The sequence below is a fragment of the Oncorhynchus tshawytscha genome, unplaced genomic scaffold (genome assembly GCF_018296145.1).
Source record: "Oncorhynchus tshawytscha isolate Ot180627B unplaced genomic scaffold, Otsh_v2.0 Un_contig_9167_pilon_pilon, whole genome shotgun sequence".
Classification (NCBI taxonomy): Eukaryota; Metazoa; Chordata; class Actinopteri; order Salmoniformes; family Salmonidae; genus Oncorhynchus; species Oncorhynchus tshawytscha.
The window spans coordinates 13,299-22,234 of record NW_024608039.1 but is presented as its reverse complement, the minus strand read 5'-3'; the positions used below and the strand labels follow the sequence as shown (position 1 = coordinate 22,234).

Here is an 8,936-nt window from a genome sequence, read left to right as displayed (position 1 = left end):
GACTGGGCATCATCATCATCTGACCGCTGGACGCCGCATCATCATCTGACCGCTGGACTGCCTGCATCATCTGACCGCATCATCTGACCGCTGGACTGCCATGCATCATCTGACCGCTGGACTGCCTGCCAGCATCTGACCGCTGGACTCTGACCCGCTGGACTGCCTGGCATCATCTGACCGCTGGATGCTGGACTGCCTGCCATCATCTGACCGCTGGACTGCCATCATCTGCCGCTGGACCTGCATCATCTGACCGCTGGACCATCATCTGACCGCTGGACTGCCTGCATCATCCGCTGGATCTGCATCATCTGACCGCTGGACGCGCTGCATCATCTGACCGCTGGACTGCCTGCATCATCTGACCGCTGGACTGCCTGCATCATCTGACCGCTGGACGCCAGCATCATCTGACCGCTGGACTGCCTTGGCATCATCTGACCGCTGGACTGCCTGGCATCATCTGACCGCTGGATCATCTGACCGCTGGACATCATCATCTGACCGCTGGACCGCTGGACGCCTGCATCATCTGACCGCTGGACGCGCATGCATCATCTGCATCTCTGACCGCTAATAAGGCTGTAATGTAACAAATTGTGTAAAAGTCCAGGGGTCTGAATACTTTCTGATTGTATATCCGCCCTCCTCCTGTAGAAGCTCCATGTGTTCCTGTTTGAGCTGTGTCTGGTTCTGACCCGCTCGGTGGAGGACAAAGAAGGGGGCGTGGTCTTTCAGGTGTACCGCCAGCCCCTCCCCACCGCCACACTCCACCTAGAAGACCTACCTGACGGGGAGGGTGGCGGTGGAGGGGCCTTCAGGGGGGCCTTCACCAGCGGCAACGACAAAGGTATGGAGTGTTACAGACTGTTACAGACTATTACTGAGTGTTACTGAGTGTTACTGAGTGTTACTGGGTGTTACTGGGTGTTACTGGGTGTTACTGGGTGTTACAGACTGTTACTGGGTGTTACGGACTGTTACTGGGTGTTGCTGACTGTTACAGACTGTTACAGACTATTACTGAGTGTTACTGAGTGTTACTGGGTGTTACTGAGTGTTACTGGGTGTTACTGAGTGTTACTGAGTGTTACTGAGTGTTACTGAGTGTTACTGGGTGTTACTGAGTGTTACTGGGTGTTACTGGGTGTTACAGACTGTTACTGGGTGTTACGGACTGTTACTGGGTGTTACTGAGTGTTACAGACTGTTACTGGGTGTTACAGACTGTTACTGGGTTTTACAGGGTGTTACTGGGTGTTACTGGGTGTTACTGGGTGTTACTGGGTGTTACAGACTGTTACAGACTGTTACTGGGTGTTACAGACTGTTACTGGGTTTTACAGGGTGTTACTGGGTGTTACTGGGTGTTACTGGGTGTTACATACTGTTGCTGTGTTTTATCTAGTGTTGCTGAGTGTTGCTGAGTGTTGCTGAGTGTTGCTGACTGTGACTGTTGCTGACTGTTGCTGACTGTTACTGAGTCTGAGACTGTTGCTGTGTTTTACCTAGTGTTACTGAGTGTTACTGGGTGTTGCCGGGTGTTGCGGGTGTTGCCGGGTGTTGCCGGGTGTTGCCGGGTGTTGCCGGGTGTTACTGACTATTACTGACTGTTACAGAGTGTTACAGACTATTACTGAGTGTCACTGAGTGTCACTGGAGTGTTAGACTGTTCCTGATCCTCATTCTCTCTCTGTCTGTCAGTACGTAACTGTCTCAGGGTGTCCAGTAGGGGGCGCTCCAAGGCCCAGTCTCACAGTCTCCAGGCCAACGACTCATTCAACAAGCAGCAGTGGATCTCCTGCCTGCGCCAGGCCATGGTCCAATCACGAGACAGGGACGCCCAGGTCAGCCAATCACCGCTGTCGTCCCGCATCTCCCCAGACTTCGCCCTGTACCACATCGCAGAGCTGAGTCTGAGCTCAGACACCGAGATGGCAGACCAGAGCAGTCAATGACCCGAGCAGAGTGATCCGTGACAGACAGACTAGACCAATCCAATCAAAGACTGATCAACTAATTGCTTAGCAATAGTCCCATGATGCATTTGGAGGTGGTAGTGATGTTAAACATGAAGGATGTGTACACTGGTCAGTACAGTTTTATAAGGCGAGAGAGGGGGGGGTGGGTGATGTTATGTAATGTGCCTTCTAGCCTGGGTGCCAGGCTGTTTGTGCTCTCTTGTCTCAACTCCTTATGGAATCGTCATGCAGAACAATGACCACGGAGATCTGGGACGAGGAGAACATACTTTGGGAGCTCTGGAGTCAATCAAGTTCCAAACAATTCCATCATCAGACGTCTTCTGGAATAGGATGTGAAAATGCCTAGAGAACGGTCTTTGTGCCATATACATGTTTGAACTCCCTTGCGATGTTAGCTGTGATTATAGATCACATTGATAACCTGTACAGATTCAAGGCAATATTGATGAGTAAATGTTATGAGTGAAGTGGGTAATTTTTTAATTGTTTTTATTTTATTTTACTTGTTGCTAATAAACTTAAATATCTATGAAGCCTAGTGGTTAGAGTGTTAGGTCTGTAACCGATAGGTTGCTAGATGGAATCCCCCGAGCTGACAAGGTAAAAACCTGTCGTTCTGCCCCTGAACAAGGCAGTTAACCCACTGTTCCTAGGCCTTCATTGTAAATAGGAATTTGTTCTTCACTGACTTGCCTAGTTAAATAAAGGTTAAACAAAAAATACATAATATTCCTCTCTCCCTCTCAGCTGTGAGAATCCCATGTGTTCCCATCTAGTCTTACAGTAAGGTTAGGGACAAAATTACAGCTACGTTTCGATGGTAAGATCCAGAGGGAAAAGATGAGGGATGATTATCTCAGACACTCTCTCTCTTCCGTTCTCCCCCTCTCTCTCTCTCTTTCCACCTATCTCTCTCCCCTATCTCTCTCCATCTCCCCCTGTCTCTCTCCCGTTCTCTCCATCTCCCCCTATCTCTCTCCCGTTCTCTCTCCATCTCCCCTATCTCTCTCCCGTTCTCTCTCCATCTCCCCCTCTCTCTCTCTCCAAATCAAATCAAATCAAATCAAATTTTATTTGTCACATACACATGGTTAGCAGATGTTAATGCGAGTGTAGCGAAATGCTTGTGCTTCTAGTTCCGACAATGCAGTAATAACGAACAAGTAATCTAACTAACAATTCCCAAAAAAACTACTGTCTTATCCACAGTGTAAGGGGATAAAGAATATGTACATAAGGATATATGAATGAGTGATGGTACAGAGCAGCATAGGCAAGATACAGTAGATGATATCGAGTACAGTATATACATATGAGATAAGTATGTAAACCAAGTGGCATAGTTAAAGTGGCTAGTGATACATGTATTACATAAGGATGCAGTCGATGATATAGAGTACAGTATCAACGTATGCATATGAGATGAATAATGTAGGGTAAGTAACATTATATAAGGTAGCATTGTTTAAAGTGGCTAGTGATATATTTACATCATTTCCCATCAATTCCCATGATTAAAGTGGCTGGAGTAGAGTCAGTGTCATTGACAGTGTGTTGGCAGTAGCCACTCAATGTTAGTGGTGGCTGTTTAACAGTCTGATGGCCTTGAGATAGAAGCTGTTTTTCAGTCTCTCGGTCCCAGCTTTGATGCACCTGTACTGACCTCGCCTTCTGGATGACAGCGGGGTGAACAGGCAGTGGCTCGGGTGGTTGATGTCCTTGATGATCTTTATGGCCTTCCTGTAGCATCGGGTGGTGTAGGTGTCCTGGAGGGCAGGTAGTTTGCCCCGGTGATGCGTTGTGCAGACCTCACTACCCTCTGGAGAGCCTTACGGTTGAGGCGGTGCAGTTGCCATACCAGGCGGTGATACAGCCCGCCAGGATGCTCTCGATTGTGCATCTGTAGAAGTTTGTGAGTGCTTTTGGTGACAAGCCGAATTTCTTCAGCCTCCTGAGGTTGAAGAGGCGCTGCTGCGCCTTCCTCACGATGCTGTCTGTGTGAGTGGACCAATTCAGTTTGTCTGTGATGTGTATGCCGAGGAACTTAAAACTTGCTACCCTCTCCACTACTGTTCCATCGATGTGGATGGGGGTGTTCCTCTGCTGTTTCCTGAAGTCCACAATCATCTTCTTAGTTTTGTTGACGTTGAGTGTGAGGTTATTTTCCTGACACCACACTCCGAGGGCCCTCACCTCCTCCCTGTAGGCCGTCTCGTCGTTGTTGGTAATCAAGCCTACCACTGTTGTGTCGTCCGCAAACTTGATGATTGAGTTGGAGGCGTGCATGGCCACGCAGTCGTGGGTGAACAGGGAGTACAGGAGAGGGCTCAGAACGCACCCTTGTGGGGCCCCAGTGTTGAGGATCAGCGGGAGGAGATGTTGTTGCCTACCCTCACCACCTGGGGGCGGCCCGTCAGGAAGTCCAGTACCCAGTTGCACAGGGCGGGGTCGAGACCCAGGGTCTCGAGCTTGATGACGAGCTTGGAGGGTACTATGGTGTTGAATGCCGAGCTGTAGTCGATGAACAGCATTCTCACATAGGTATTCCTCTTGTCCAGATGGGTTAGGGCAGTGTGCAGTGTGGTTGAGATTGCATCGTCTGTGGACCTATTTGGGCGGTAAGTAAATTGGAGTGGGTCTAGGGTGTCAGGTAGGGTGAGGTGATATGGTCCTTGACTAGTCTCTCAAAGCACTTCATGATGACGGATGTGAGTGCTACGGGGCGGTAGTCGTTTAGCTCAGTTACCTTAGCTTTCTTGGGAACAGGAACAATGGTGGCCCTCTTGAAGCATGTGGGAACAGCAGACTGGTATAGGGATTGATTTAATATGTCCGTAAACACACCGGCCAGCTGGTCTGCGCATGCTCTGAGGGCGCGGCTGGGGATGCCGTCTGGGCCTGCAGCCTTGCGAGGGTTAACACGTTTAAATGTCTTACTCACTTCGGCTGCAGTGAAGGAGAGACCGCATGTTTCCGTTGCAGGCCGTGTCAGTGGCACTGTATTGTCCTCAAAGCGGGCAAAAAAGTTATTTAGTCTGCCTGGGAGCAAGACATCCTGGTCCGTGACTGGGCTGGGTTTCTTCCTGTAGTCCGTGATTGACTGTAGACCCTGCCACATGCCTCGTGTCTGAGCCGTTGAATTGAGATTCTACTTTGTCTCTGTACTGGCGCTTAGCTTGTTTGATAGCCTTGGAGGGAATAGCTGCACTGTTTGTATTCAGTCATGTTACCAGACACCTTGCCCTGATTAAAAGCAGTGGTTCGTCCCTTCAGTTTCACACGAGTGCTGCCATCAATCCACGGTTTCTGGTTAGGGAATGTTTTAATCGTTGCTATGGGAACGACATCTTCAACGCACGTTCTAATGAACTCGCACACCGTATCAGCGTATCTCTCTCCCGTTCTCTCTCCATCTCCCTATCTCTCTCCCGTTCTCTCTCCATCTCCCCCTCTCTCTACCCCTCTCTCTCTCCCGTTCTCTCTCCATCTCCCTATCTCTCTCCCGTTCTCTCTCCATCTCCCCCTCTCTCTCTCCCGTTCTCTCTCCATCTCCCCTATCTCTCTCCTTGTTCTCTCTCCATCTCCCCCTATCTCTCTCCCGTTCTCTCTCCATCTCCCCCCTATCTCTCTCCGTTCTCTCTCTATCTCCCCCTCTCTCTCTCCCGTTCTCTCTCCATCTCCCCTATCTCTCTCTCCATATCTCTCTCCCGTTCTCTCTCCATCTCCCCCTCTCTCTCTCCCGTTCTCTCTCCATCTCCCTCTATCTCTCTCCTGTTCTCTCTCCATCTCCCCTATCTCTCTCTCCATATCTCTCTCCCGTTCTCTCTCCATCTCCCCTATCTCTCTCCCGTTCTCTCTCCATCTCCCCCTATCTCTCTCACGTTCTCTCTCCATCTCCCCCTATCTCTCTCACGTTCTCTCTCCATCTCCCTCTATCTCTCTCATGTTCTCTCTCCATCTCCCTATCTCTCTCACCTTTCTTACTCCCAGCTCCTCAACAGTATTTTATAATGTCAATGGTAATGTTGTGCACATTTACCTGAGTTCTACTATTCTACTAACGTTTAATCCAATCAAGAAGTCCATTGTGGCTCATCCAGTAAAAAAAAACCATTTTACCCCGTTTTTCTCCCCAATGACATGGTATCCAATTGTCTCATCGCTGCTATTCTCGTACGGACTCGGGAGAGGCGAAGGTCGAGAGCCGTGCGTCCTCCGAAACACGACCCAACCAAGCCGCACTGCTTCTTGACACAATGCCCGCTTAACCCGGAAGCCAGCCTTACCAATATATCGGAGGAAACACTGTACACCTGGCGACCAGTGTCAGCATGCAATGCGCCCGGCCCGCCACAGGAGTCACTAGTGTGCGAAGGAACAAGGACATCCCTGCCGGGCAAACCCTCCCCCATGGGTCTCCCGGTCGCGGCTGACTGCGATGCAGTCTTCGACCCCTGAGACGGGGCCTTAGACCCCTGAGACGGAGCCTTAGACCCCTGAGACGGAACCTTAGACCCCTGAGACGGAGCCTTAGACCCCTGAGACAGAGCCAAATGAAACTACTTCCTTAGTGCTATGACAGACTGTTAAACAGGCTGAATGAAACTCCTTAGTGCTATGACAGACTGCTAGTGATCCCTCTAGATTCTGGAAAACCGTTAATTCACTGAAGCGGTGGGTTCCACCCTGTCTAGTCAAGTAGTTTTAGAGTCCTGCGTTTTCATCACTGAAAAAGTTCAGATTTGTGATGCTTTTAATCAGCATTTTACAGCTGTTCCTCCCCCATACAGCCTCCAGTTGACTGTTCCTCCCCCATACAGCCTCCAGCTGACTGTTCCTCCCCATACAGCCTCCAGCTGACTGTTCCTCCCCCATACAGCCTACAGCTGACTGTTCCTCCCCCATACAGCCTCCAGCTGACTGTTCCTCCCCATACAGCCTCCAGCTGACTGTTCCTCCCCATACAGCCTCCAGCTGACTGTTCCTCCCCATACAGCCTCCAGCTGACTGTTCCTCCCCCATACAGCCTCCAGCTGATTGTTCCTCCCCCATACAGCCTCCAGCTGACTGTTCCTCCCCCATACAGCCTCCAGCTGACTGTTCCTCCCCATACAGCCTCCAGCTGACTGTTCCTCCCCATACAGCCTCCAGCTGACTGTTCCTCCCCATACAGCCTCCAGCTGACTGTTCCTCCCCCATACAGCCTCCAGTTGTCTGTTCCTCCAGCTGACTGTTCCTCCCCATACAGCCTCCAGTTGACTGTTCCTCCCCCATACAGCCTCCAGTTGTCTGTTCCTCCCCCATACAGCCTCCAGCTGACTGTTCCTCCCCATACAGCCTCCAGCTGACTGTTCCTCCCCCATACAGCCTACAGCTGACTGTTCCTCACCCATACAGCCTCCAGCTGACTGTTCCTCCCCCATACAGCCTCCAGCTGACTGTTCCTCCCCATACAGCCTCCAGCTGACTGTTCCTCCCCCATACAGCCTCCAGCTGACTGTTCCTCCCCCATACAGCCTCCAGCTGACTGTTCCTCCCCATACAGCCTCCAGCTGACTGTTCCTCCCCATACAGCCTCCAGCTGACTGTTCTTCCCCATACAGCCTCCAGCTGACTGTTCCTCCCCCATACAGCCTCCAGTTGTCTGTTCTTCCAGCTGACTGTTCCTCCAGCTGACTGTTCCTCCCCATACAGCCTCCAGTTGTCTGTTCCTCCAGCTGACTGTTCCTCCAGCTGGCTGTTCCTCCCCATACAGCCTCCAGTTGTCTGTTCCTCCAGCTGACTGTTCTTCCCCCATACAGCCTCCAGCTGACTGTTCTTCCCCATACAGCCTCCAGCTGACTGTTCCTCCCCCATACAGCCTCCAGCTGACTGTTCTTCCCCCATACAGCCTCCAGCTGACTGTTCCTCCCCCATACAGCCTCCAGCTGACTGTTCCTCCCCATACAGCCTCCAGTTGACTGTTCCTCCCCATACAGCCTCCAGCTGACTGTTCCTCCCCATACAGCCTCCAGCTGACTGTTCTCCCCCATACAGCCTCCAGCTGACTGTTCCTCCCCCACAGCCTCCAGTTGACTGTTCCTCCCCATACAGCCTCCAGCTGACTGTTCCTCCCCATACAGCCTCCAGCTGACTGTTCCTCCCCCATACAGCCTCCAGTTGACTGTTCCTCCCATACAGCCTCCAGCTGACTGTTCTCCCCCATACAGCCTCCAGCTGACTGTTCCTCCCCATACAGCCTCCAGCTGACTGTTCCTCCCCATACAGCCTCCAGCTGACTGTTCCTCCCCCATATAGCCTCCAGCTGACTGTTCCTCCCCCATACAGCCTCCAGTTGTCTGTTGCTTCAGCTGACTGTTCCTCCCCATACAGCCTCCAGTTGACTGTTCCTCCCCCATACAGCCTCCAGCTGACTGTTCCTCCCCCATACAGCCTCCAGCTGACTGTTCTTCCCCATACAGCCTCCAGCTGACTGTTCCTCTCCCATACAGCCTCCAGTTGCCTGTTCTTCCAGCTGACTGTTCCTCCAGCTGACTGTTCCTCCCCCCATACAGCCTCCAGTTGTCTGTTCCTCCAGCTGACTGTTCTTCCCCCCCATACAGCCTCCAGCTGACTGTTCTTCCCCATACAGCCTCCAGCTGACTGTTCCTCCCCATACAGCCTCCAGCTGACTGTTCTTCCCCATACAGCCTCCAGCTGACTGTTCCTCCCCATACAGCCTCCAGTGACTGTTCCTCCCCCATACAGCCTCCAGCTGACTGTTCCTCCCCATACAGCCTCCAGCTGACTGTTCCTCCCCCATACAGCCTCCAGCTGACTGTGCTTCCCCCATACAGCCTCCAGTTGTCTGTTCCTCCCCCATACAGCCTCCAGTTGACTGTTCCTCCCCCATACAGCCTCCAGCTGACTGTTCCTCCCCCATACAGCCTCCAGTTGACTGTTCCTCCC

At 51.7% G+C, this 8,936-nt stretch overlaps 1 long non-coding RNA gene across 1 annotated transcript; it reads left to right on the top strand.

Moving 5' to 3' along the window:
* Positions 1–612: 612 nt before the first annotated feature.
* On the top strand, positions 613–2,521 carry LOC121843235. The gene is made up of 2 exons (XR_006081477.1): positions 613–853; positions 1,708–2,521. It is a non-coding gene; the product is annotated as an uncharacterized LOC121843235 (long non-coding RNA).
* Positions 2,522–8,936: the final 6,415 nt, after the last annotated feature.